We start from the raw sequence: 12,837 nt of genomic DNA on the forward strand, positions 1-12,837 counted from the left end.
CAATGAAAATACCTTAATGAAGTAGAGAAGCCTTAAAATAAAATAAACACGTTTGTTTTATTAACAAGTTTGTTTTATTTTAAACTCATTAAAATAAACAAGCTATTTAAAAACCTTATTTATGTCCATGAGAACAAAAAATTAAGCTTTGTGTCCTAAAATCCCTTTTATATTTGGCTTTTCATAGCAGCAAACAACAAATATATATGTATATTGTATATTAAATGTATAATGTATATTAAAACAGGACGTACAGACACGTTCGAGGTCATTGTTCTCTTTTTATCTCTTGACATTAATTGTATTTCCACGTATCCGTGTCTACAGGACGTTCAGGGAGTGTTAGCACAGCCTCTAGCAGCAATTTGTAGTCCAAGTAGAGTCGACCAATCACGTTGCAGCAGAGGTTGAATGCAGGTAAACAGTTAGGTAAACAAAAATGAGGAACAGAAAAGCAATCACAGGAGCCTCCAGCCATCATCTGACTATGACTCAGCGTTTTCTTGGCTTAAAGACTATTCCGCACTTTTTGCACTTCAGGTTACTAGAAGATGTTTACATCATTTAATGCTAAAAAAACACTTATTTTTACTATTCTCACTCGCTTTGAGCTCCTGCCCCTCCCTTCCAAAAAGCCCAGTCTGCAGTGATTGGTCATCTCACCCATTCGGTTGGGATTTCGTCGCCTCCTCTCCCTTTAGAAGTCCATATGGAGGAGTGTTTCATCACTGACCACTTAAAGAACCACTCTGACTCTGGTTAGCGTCCCGTTTGTCCCGTAGCTCCACATGAATGTATTTCAGCTTACGTCCCCTCATCTGTTTCTGTGTCTGTGCTGCTTTTACAAGCCAACACATCAAAACAAAGCTGACCGAGTTCTGCTCTGTTCTTCCTCCTTCATCACTTGTCAGACTCGGCAGCAGAACATCTGGTGGAGCTCCGCATGCTTTCTTACTGACCAGCACACGCAGGCGAGATCTGACCCACAGATAATTAGACAGATGGGTGCTGGATGGACCGATATTATTATTATTATTATTATACATATACAAGCCTCCTGTCACGCTGCGTCGCCTTTTCAAATCTCCGCCAATCAAATGGTTGCGGTTGGATTTAGAGTGTTGATGGAGATTAACGTCTGGACCATTACGGGGTGTGAGGCTGCCAAACCGCAACGATAAAGGCATATTTGTACACAGTCACATGGAAGGTTTGTCTGAGAGGCTAAACCGGGGGAGATAAAGCTCCCTCCACGAGGAGCAAATTCTCAAAATGTACAAGAGACCACGTGGAGGGTTTTTCATTAGAGGAGGATAATGCAACAAATACTGCTGCATTAAAACATTTCACATTTGTAATTTTAAACAGAGATTGTTTTTTTTTGTGTTAATATAAATGTTGTTCAGCAGGAAAATGAAGGATTTTGCCGTTTGTCTCGTTTCTATTTGTCTTATACTTCATATCAGTGTTGCCATGTTAACAACCATGTTTTTTGTTTTTTTTAAAAAAGCTGAGATTTGTTTTTAAAAACACTCAAAATTGCACAGTTTACGAAGTTAATGGAAGTGTCTCCATAGTGTCCTTTTCAACTTTTTTCAATGAGGAGGTTTAGAGGAACATGATACATCAATAATAAGCAATATCAAAAAAATATGTAATTTTGTGGCACGTCCAATCGCTTGTGTTCCACTAGAAAAAAGCCCAACATATCCATCCTTCCATTCCAGCAACTATTAAACAAAGTGGATGCAAGCACTTGAAGTATTGCATTTTAAATTTCAAACACCTGCATGTGGGAGAGTGTGTATGAAAGGACAAATAAACCACTGCAGGCGTGTATGTATCATCACTTGGTGTCTGGTGTCACTTTCTGCTCTTAAGTTTTGCATTTTACAAACCAGAAAAACCAAATCAAAGCGTGTGAAACAAAGAGGGACTCCTCGAGGGGCTCCATCAGAGATGGATGGGGAACGTTGAAACACTGAAGCAGGTGGTGTGTTTGAAACAAGACACATCTAGTGCATCTCCGGCTTAAGAGCGTCATCGTGGCACAAAAACAAACCGACCACAGACGATATTAAAACACATGCAAACTTTAACTGACTGAAGCCGTGTTCACACAGGATTAGTGTTGCATGGGGACCCTCGCACGCCATGCAAAGTCTGTGCTTTACTACCGATATCCCCCCAGATCTGAAAAATATCAACGCCTGCGTAACATCAAGAAATAAGCGAAGTCAGATTGTATAGAAGTCTATGAGAAAATGGTCCTACTTCTCCCTGCTGGCCACCAGGGGGCGACTCCTCTCTGGTTGTATAGAAGTCTATGAGAAAATGGTCCTACTTCTCTCTGCTGGCCACCAGGGGGCTACTCCTCTCTGGTTGTATGGAAGTCTATGAGAAAATGGTCCTACTTCTCTCTGCTGGCCACCAGGGGGCGACTCCTCTCTGGTTGTATAGAAGTCTATGAGAAAATGGTCCTACTTCTCCCTGCTGGCCACCAGGGGGCGACTCCTCTCTGGTTGTATAGAAGTCTATGAGAAAATGGTCCTACTTCTCTCTGCTGGCCACCAGGGGGCGACTCCTCTCTGGTTGTATAGAAGTCTATGAGAAAATGGTCCTACTTCTCTCTGCTGGCCACCAGGGGGCGACTCCTCTCTGGTTGTATAGAAGTCTATGAGAAAATGGTCCTACTTCTCTCTGCTGGCCACCAGGGGGCGACTCCTCTCTGGTTGTATAGAAGTCTATGAGAAAATGGTCCTACTTCTCCCTGCTGGCCACCAGGGGGCGACTCCTCTCTGGTTGTATAGAAGTCTATGAGAAAATGGTCCTACTTCTCTCTGCTGGCCACCAGGGGGCGACTCCTCTCTGGTTGTATAGAAGTCTATGAGAAAATGGTCCTACTTCTCTCTGCTGGCCACCAGGGGGCGACTCCTCTCTGGTTGTATAGAAGTCTATGAGAAAATGGTCCTACTTCTCTCTTGATGTATTATCTCAGTAAACATTGTAAACATGAGTTTATGGTCTCAATCTCTAGTTTCAAGTCTTCTTCAATCCAGCATGATGTTCATTTAGTACATGATGGTCCATTTAGAGTCCACCAGACCAGAAAGCAGGGGATACTTTAGGGGGCGGGGCTTACCTGCTGATTGACAGGTCACTACATTGGTTGCTAAGATGACTTTAACACTTAGCTGTAAAGTTGAACTTGAATTCTGAAGCTGACTTAGTGAGCGACTTCACACCATGATCCAGGTGGCTCCAGATCCAGTTAGTTAGCCGCTCTGCTGCTTGTGCTCGTCAGATCCACCCGTCGCTCCTCCTCAGTCCAAATATGGTCACTTCCTTTCACTGGTGGAACCAAGATGCCGAAAGCTAAAGCATCTGCCCTGTCTGCAGCTTTCCCACGTATCTCTGCATGTTGTAATATTGCGTTTCCCCCTCTATGACTAAGCATTAGTCATACATCATAGGACGCCCCTTAACAGCAGCATCATCACTGTAAAGAACGTGTTGAATTTTTAACGAGCACAACGGACGAACGCACGGCTCCAGCAGGGCCCTCGGGGGCCCCATGTGACACGACAACGGTGTAATAATGATCCTGGACCGCGGTGGAGTCATGAAATATGAAGGAAGGGGAAGGAGAAAGTGGGAATGAAGAGGCAGTGGATGAGAAAAGAAAAGGAAGTCAGCTGAGAGAGAGAGAGAGAGAGAGAGAGAGAGGGAGGATGACGAAGAAGAGGAGCGAGAGAGAGGATGATGAAGAAGAGGAGGGAGAGAGAGGATGATGAAGAAGAGGAGGGAGAGAGAGGATGACAAAGAAGAGGAGGGAGAGATGGAGAGGATGAAGAAGAGGAGGGAGAGAGAGGATGATGAAGAAGAGGAGGGAGAGAGAGAGGATGATGAAGAAGAGGAGGGAGAGAGAGGATGATGAAGAAGAGGAGGGAGAGAGAGGATGACAAAGAAGAGGAGGGAGAGAGAGGGGGAGGATGACGAAGAAGAGGAGGGAGAGAGAGGAGGATGAAGAAGAGGAGGGAGAGAGAGGATGACAAAGAAGAGGAGGGAGAGAGAGGAGGATGAAGAAGAGGAGGGAGAGAGAGGAGGATGAAGAAGAGGAGGGAGAGATGGAGAGGATGAAGAAGAGGAGGGATGATGAAGAGGTGAGAGAGGAAGATAATTATGCAGAAGGAGGAAAAGGTGGAATGAAGTGAGGAGAAGAGATGTTAATAATTAATAAAAAATAAACCTGAATAATACAAAGATGAATAATTTACCTTTTTCCTTTTTGAGTGGTTTTTCTATTGATGGTCATTCCAACTCAATTAGACAAACACACACATATTCAGTACAATAACACACAAGACAACAATATTTGAACACATGCATTTGTTTTATTGTTGTTTTATTTATGTCCACAAGCTGCCTTTTAAAATGACATGTTTTGTACTATTTATCTATTTGTATTCATTTTATTTTTCTTCACTGTGCATATGACAACAAACCCTTTGAATCTTGAATATCGATATGCTACCATGGTCCATTTAGCAGGGGAGGCTTTAGGGGGCGGAGCTACACCATGTGTTTTCTGTTTGTGAAACCTAATTGTATATTTCAGTTGCCTCCAATGGTTTTCCATACTTAAATGGGGCCGACTAGCTTCCCGTGGGAATAACGTTGTGAACTCTTCTCTTGCTTTTGTTTTGTCTTCTTATGTTTCTTTAAAGCGCCTCCCAAACAAATATGACTCGTATGAAGTGAATTCCACATTTCCAGTGCGGAGAAACGTGATGCCGTGTTGGAATAACCCTTAATAACCTTAAACAAGGAGACCGCTCTCCTCCGACACACTAAATCCTGGCCAGATCACAAGAAACATCCTAAATGACATGAAGCGGATTAGATGTGTTTGCACAGTAGATTCCATGTGATTTATGAGATCCGAGCACTCAAAAAAAACAACCTGTTCCTGTTTGAACACGGTCGACAGCGGGACGAGGTTTTCCGTCACAGCGTTTTGAGAATATCGTGCCACTCTCTCATGGAAGATTAAACACCCTCTTATTAAAAAGAGATGAATGCATGAATGCTTGTTCAAGGCCAATGCAAACACACACAGTCATGATTAATAAAGGCGGCGGATGTTTGCTGGCACGCCAAACAAACAGCTGAGAGACAGAATGAAGGAGTGAGGATGAGGAGGTGAGAGGAAGGAAGGTGGAAATAAAGAGGAGGAGACACGGGAGGTGAAGCTCGCCGCTCTGCTGCCTCCCAGACGTTTAGTCAAATAAACAGGAGCGTGTGTGTGTGTGTGTGTGTGTGTGTGTGTGTGTGTGTGTGTGTGTGTGTGTGTGTGTGTGCCTCTAAACACAGACCTCACAGGGAGAGAGAGTGTATGTGTGTTTACACGTCTGGGCCCTTTATGGACTCCTGGTCCTGACAGTACATGTGTTTTGTTAGTGTGTGTGTGTGTGTGTGTGTGTGTGTGTGTGTGTGTGTGTGTGTGTGTGTGTGTGTGTGTGTGTGTGTGTGTGTGTAAGGTTTCCCCAGTGGCAAAGTGTAATTTTACTTTACCAGAAATGCAAAAAAAAAAAAAAAAAATCATTTCTAATAACTTGGCCTGTTAGTATCTAGTCAAACTGTTTTTGGTTTTATTTACAGTGGAATTTAGTTTGTGTTGCTCAAAGCAAACAATATGACGTTAAACATAAAGAGAGGAAAACCCCGGACACACGTTTGGACATTCATAAAACACAATATGTAAAGTTAGAATGAATAATCCCAACTCACCTTTACACCATCAGGACCCCTCATTTTGGCTGCTTTCCACTCACCCCCTGAAATAAAGTCTTAAAGGTATTTCTATCGCTGTTAAATCCCGTCAACACATTCTTTGACTCACAAATCAAACGGTTTTATTACCATATTTCATGATTGCTTTGATGGAAATAATGTTTCGCTGAGACGCAGGGCCAAAGAAGGAAAGACTGAAAATAAAAAAGTACTTTACTAACTAAGAAAGACGAACGCTGATGATGATGATTATCAGAGCAGAACACTGCATTATTCATCCAGTTCTCTGGGGGGGAGAAGGAGAGAGACAGAGAGACAGAGAGAGAGAGAGAGAGAGAGAGAGAGAGAGAGAGAGAGAGGGAAAGAAGTAGGTGAGAGGGTAAAGGAGGAGAAACGAGGAGAAACGAGGAAAGTGCATAAAGAAGAGGAGGGTAAGAATGACAGGAGGTGAGACGGGGGAGAGGTTAGACAAGGAGGACAGGAGGTGAGACGCGGAGAGGTTTAAAGACAAGGTGGACAGGAGGTGAGACGGGGGGAGGTTAAAAGACAAGGAGGACAGGAGGTGAGACGGAGGAGAGGTTAAAAGACAAGGAGGACAGGAGGTGAGACGGGGGAGAGGTTAAAAGACGAGGAGGACAGGAGGTGAGACGGAGGAGAGGTTAGACAAGGAGGACAGGAGGTGAGACGGGGGAGAGGTTAAAAGACAAGGAGGACAGGAGGTGAGACGGAGGAGAGGTTAGACAAGGAGGACAGGAGGTGAGACGGGGGAGAGGTTAAAAGACAAGGAGGACAGGAGGTGAGACGGGGGAGAGGTTAAAAGACGAGGAGGACAGGAGGTGAGACAGGTTAGAGGATAAAGACCTTCTGTCTAGAAGAAACCACAGCAAGGTTAGCCTTGTTCCTCAGAGCACCGACGTTGTCACAGAGGTTTTTTGGGGAGTGTTTATTCTGGTGTTTAGTGAGATGGAGTTTAGTCTGGGACATAACTTTGGTGCAGTACAAGTCGGAGCAGGAATAATGAGAGGTGTGACAGGAATGACAGTTGATAAAGTGGAATTTTAAAGTCAAAGAGGAAGGGAAAAGCAGTGCTGATTGAAGGTTACAGTCTTCTCTCTGCGTGATTACGAGCCGCAATACCGTCACTGGTATAGAGCGGTGCAGGGATGAACAACCCCGGGAGTTTGCATCGCACGGGTTCCCTTGACGATAAGTGAGGCATGCCTGAGCCAGTATATAACCATAAGCATTATCAAAGTCTTAAACCTACTCTTAAATGGGGGGAGGTAAAGTGGGAGCTGGTTCCTCGGGTGTGGAGCTTGATACCCCAAGGCTCTGGTTCCAGAGGAATTCCAATAATCTAGTCTAGAAGTATTAAATGCATGAACTCATTTTTCTGTTTTATGTGGGAGTTAATGGGCATATCCTGATCACAGATACCTGAGATTCTTTACGATGCTAGTGGATGCTAGTGGATGCTAGAGCTTCTCTATCATTAGATCATGAGGTATTCGGTGTTCCAAGTACAGTTTTGACTGAATTTAAGGCATGCTTGAGCTGACTTGTTGCTCTTGTCTGGCTTTAATAGATATAATTGGGTATCATCAGCAAACAGTCAAAGACTGTTTCTAATAATTTACCTAATGGGATCATGTGAACAGAATTGGTCCAAGCACAGAACCTTGTGGGACTCCCTGGCTAATGTTGGCTTGAGGATTCATCGTTGTGTACGAACTGGGATTGATCTGATGAATAGGACTTACATTTTTTCTTTTTCATTTTCCAATGAATGTCTTTTTGAAAAGTAGAGTCTTTTTGGAACTCGCACTTTCACTGCACTTTTGTTTTTCTGATGTCCTAAACCGTTCCTAAAGATAGCATTGGTGCTTATCTGGGTGTTTTTAATTAATTCTATCAGCTTTGATTCTTTCTATAATGTTTTCTGCTGTTTTATCCTGCACTGACTGTCGCTTACCATTTCACAAACGTTACTGACGGCACATTGCATCAGCTTCCTTTAATTAAGGTAAATTCTGTGAGTATGGTCTGGTTTAAGTGCACTTCTCCAACCAAGTGAAAGGTCTTTTCTTAAACTTATTGCGTGACATTCAACCAATTAAACTTTCACTCAAATCATATCAATAATTTCAGCTTGTAAAGTCATCGTTAAAACCAGTACCTCCAGTGTTTGGATGCTCGTGAAAAAAAAGGTGTGTCAGAGCTAAAGCTGTTATTTCAGTGTGTCAGATGCATATTTATTATACCGTCGTCTGGGTGAATACTCCATGCTGATTGGCTGCAGGGTGTGCATTGATTCCTGGTAAAGGCCTCCTAATAATCAGTTCCAGTAAAACTTTGCTGTTTTAAATAAGTGTTGTAACCACAGCAACAGGAACGTAGGAGCAGCCTCATCCTCTGAAATTATACCTACTTATACTCTCACGTCCCAGGTTGCTATGTAAACCAGTACTTCCGGTTACGGCCGACCGTAGGCTTCACATTTGTTCGTTAAAAATCTTGATATTGACACCTGATTATTGATTTTTGGCTGGGTAGCGAGCTACTCTTGTTTACTGTCAAATCATATTCACTGTTTGTCAAACGCAAGTAATGTAACTGAGTGGATCTTGGCAGCTGCAGCGGCTTCCTGTGTGTCAAAGCGAAGGTTTAGGAAAGCACTAAAAGGCCTGAATGCACCTCTGATTGACTCGTACGTTAAGTTAAGTCCAGACCCCCTCAGGTTTTGGGGGGTTTCCCAGAACCACAATCCAAGCGAGATGAAGCAGATTGCTTTCTCTCTCTCTGATCAAACAAGTCTTTTTTACCTTTAATCTTTGTAAACCAGCAACTTAACTTTTTGGGATGAATGAACATTGTTTTCTCATGTGAACTCTGTCTATGAAATCTGTTTGTTGGGGACGTGAGATCTGGCTTTTTATTGCTGACTGAACTTGAATGGTCACACTATATCAAAAATAATAAGGGTATAAATCATACAATAATGCTTAACTAATGCATATAAGCTCATTTCAGTCCCATGCATTTGTTGCATTTGTATTTTTGGTGTGTGATTAAATAGCCTTTAGTTATCACATGGTTTGATTACTGACTTGTGAATATACAATACAATACGGAGCCGCTGCAGGACACACAGGAAGTAATATAATTAAAGGCCCTTTGGCATTAATTTAATTTAATAAAAGCATGCAAACACACACACTGAACACAAAGGGTGAACCAGTGATCGAAACTTCCATAGTTCCAGGAATCACAAATGCCAATATTTACACGTTTTGTGTCTTTTGTGATGGACAGACGTGTGCATTGTGCTTTTTGTTTGTCTCATTAATCGTTTTAATTAAGAAATTATACACGCGTTTCCTGCCGAATAATGGCTTTTGTCTTTTGTTTGACAAATAATTTGTTATTAAAAAGAAATTCCAATCCGCTAATTGTTGAACGTTTTTGAAAAGTTTGATATTCAAGAAAATGTGCTTTACATTGAATGAAGCTTAGACGTGTAAAAAATGAAGGAAACAATGGGGTTAGCTGACTTTGTGTTGCTGTTGTCGACCAATGAAATGTAATTCCAGCCCGACAGAGTCGTAACTTATTGTTTACGTTCTGTTCATCTGCTCCGTTGAGAGAAGTAAGCTAGCATGAAGGCCATCAGTCAGGAGGCTGAGACATCTGCAGCTCTGCATGTCAGAGGCAACAAAGGATGAGCAGAAAGTGAAAGAGGGCTTTTCTCCGCTCCGCCTCCTATTTGTCCAGTCAGACACGTTTGAAGACGAGAGCAGCTGCTGGAGGAGAAAACCACCTTCTGCAGGGATTAGTGGGGAATCCAGTGGGCTTTGTGGTGCGAGTGAAAGCTGAAGGTATGTGTGTTTTTAGTGTGTGAGTGTGTGTGGTTGTGTTTCCAGCATGTCAGCAGGTCGCACAGAGTAAATGTGTCGATGAATAGCAGCTTGGTGAGAAGTCTCTGTGAGTTCCCAAAAGTGTCTTTTAAAATAAAACCTAACATCAGAAAAATATTGACATTTTATAAAAATGTAATATAAGCTTTGCTAAGCTTCAGGATTAGCGAGTGTGGCCCCACTTCTCACAGATGTTCTTCTTCTTCGTCTTCTTCTTCATCTTCTTCTTCATCTTCTTCATCTTCTTCTTCTTCTTCGTCGTCTTCATCTTATTCTTATTCTTCTTTTTCATCTTCTTCTTATCGTCTTCTTCTTTGTCGTCTTCTTCTTCATCGTCTTCTTCTTCGTCGTCTTCTTCTTTGTCGTCTTCTTCTTCATCGTCTTCTTCTTCGTCGTCTTCTTCTTTGTCGTCTTTTTCTTTGTCGTCTTCTTCTTCGTCGTTGTTTTCTTCTTCTTTGTCTTCTTCTTTGTCGTCTTCTTCGTCTTTGTCTTCTTTGTCGTCTTCTTCGTCGTCTTCTTCTTTGTCGTCTTCTTCTTTGTCGTCTCCTTCCAGTGACCAATCAGATCACTCAACTCGTGTACGTTTCTCCTCTTTTAGTTCAGTTTGATTGGCTCTTTGGTGTTCTCGTGGCACGAGAACATCCTGCTACAGAACATATCATGTTTCCTTCCATCCGGCTGCTGCGTTGTCACGGTGACGCTGCAGTATCCGAGGCCTCGTTCATACATGTTGGTGTACACAGAAGAAACCAAGCTTCGTTAACCAGGTGTAACAAATTGTTATTATTGTGATGAATCGGGTTGGAACCAATGGAGTTCATCTCTTTCTCACAGTCCTCGAGGCGCATGGTGTCTTTTTGATGTCTTGAAATATTTGTGTGTAAACAAAATGATTTTTCTACTTTTTCAAATGTTTCCAATCATTTCAGATTCTTTGAAGTCGAGTGAATGACAAGATAATAACCTTGGAGGATTTTTGGGATGGAACTATAAAGTGGCTCTTCTGGTATTATTAATAGCCTGGAAGTCTGGGTTGGATGTACACAGCTGGCTCTCAGTGTGTGTGTGTGTGTGTGTGTGTGTGTGTGCTTGTAGTTGTGTGTATTGTGTTACTAATAGCCAAGAGGATGTTCTTTTGTGCTCTGCCCAACCTGCTTTGAGTATTTGTGTAGGTGTTTTCTTTATTGTGCTTCAGAGATATGGTAGATGTTCCATGTCGGTCGGCATCTGCAGCCAATTACATCACTTGAAACAGATTTCAATGGATAGCATCTGTCTGTTGGGGTCATTATGGGATTTGAATGGTGGGTGGACCGGACCTACAGGAAGACGTTTTTGCTCCTTATCTTGTGCACAGAAGAAAGATGAGGTGTAGAGGAAACTGTGGTTGTAATGACAAACTCAACGTTTCAATGAGTTCTCCACGCTGAAACATAAAATATGCAGCCTGCTATCAGCAGGGCGCCGTCACTTTCTCATACCTTCCAAGGAGTCAAATGATGACATTTCTTTCCGATATGGCGACTGAGACTATACTGGGTTTAAAGTCAGGAAACGATTCTCTCATGGTTGAAATAAATCAGCTTTGACAGTTGGCAGGAGTCTCTGACTTCCACAAAGTCACATTTTATGATGCGAAGCACTGGTTGGGGGTTAAAACAGCATGAAGTGGACGTAGTCATGGTGACGTCACCCATTGCTTTGTGAAATACCGTTTTTAACACCTTCACATTACATTTTTGGCCGTTTTCATCCGTGGTAGGATGTAGTGTAGGGTAGCCACACACTTAGGAAACCTACTTTATCATCTACTTGACTCTAAATGAACCATAATGGACATCATTCTGTTTTAAAGAAGACTTAAAACTAAAGATTGAGACCATAAACTCATGTTTACTGAGATCATAAATCAAGAGAGAAGTATAGGGTCACATTCACAGTCACCCTTTCTAAATCTATTGCTTAGTTTCATTGTGGTTTAATGAGGCTCCCCTAGGACTGATTGCAGGCCCACTCCCACTTTAAGAAACATCTGGCTTAGACCACCCCACGCCTCCCTCAGTGCACATAGGATTTGAAGGAGTCATGGGATGAGGAGTCACAATCAAGAGTGTGTTCCCTCACTGGCTTCCCACCGGTGAACTCAGGATCAGCTGTTAGGTCTACTAGTCCTCTCTGATTGGCTAATCAGCTGCTCGTGAGAGTGCTTTTCAAACCAATGGCAAAATGTGATTACATTTTTTAAGATTATTTTGGGGAATGTCTGCCTTGATAATTGCTGGTATTCGATCTGTCAGGCAGAACAGAAATATGGGGAGAGAGAGATGAAAAACATGCAACGAAATTAACCCGGAAAGTTGGATTTTATGGATTTCTGCTAGTTTGCACAGCATGTAATTCCATTTGCCATAATTTATTGTAATTATATGGGCTCACAGTCACGCTTATTCAGCGTGGAACACACATGTTAGCCCGACAGCGAGCCACTGCGCTTAAATTACGTGAATTTTGGTGCAGTTCTTAGCCTGACCAGTAGGCTGCAGACGGTTAATATGAGTTTATACACAATATAAATGGCAGAACAAGAACAAGGACATAGTTTACCTTCAGTTGCTACTTTCCCCCTTTTTTTTCTTGCCTCTTCTCCCCTTACTGCATTCTTCGTGTGTGTGTGTGTGTGTGTGTGTGTGTGTGTGTGTGTGTGTGTGTGTGTGTGTGTGTGTGTGTGTGTGTGTGTGTGTGTGTGTGTGTGTGTGTGTGTGTGTGTGTGTTTGTGTGTGACAATGATCCACCGCCTGGAGCTGAATAGGACAGGAGGATCATGGGAGGAGGAGGTGATGTGCGGAGGAGAAAAGTGTAAAAAGAAAAGCTATAGGAAGAAGGGCGATGTGGCAGAAAGGAGGGGGGGTGAAAAGGTGAGTTGAAGGAAAAAAGCTTTTACTGCTGTCTGGATCAGATTTCTACCCAGTTTGATGGGTCATCGCTTTGCTTTTTACCCCACTTTCACACACACACACACACACACACACACACACACACACACACACACACACTGACCCATGAAACAGTGCTCATGTTCACCTGCAAGTCCGCCTGTTAAATCAACATAAACAGACATCTAACAGTCTAA

The sequence above is a fragment of the Eutrigla gurnardus genome, assembly GCF_963514095.1.
Source record: "Eutrigla gurnardus genome assembly, chromosome: 21".
In the NCBI taxonomy this organism is placed as follows: Eukaryota; Metazoa; Chordata; class Actinopteri; order Perciformes; family Triglidae; genus Eutrigla; species Eutrigla gurnardus.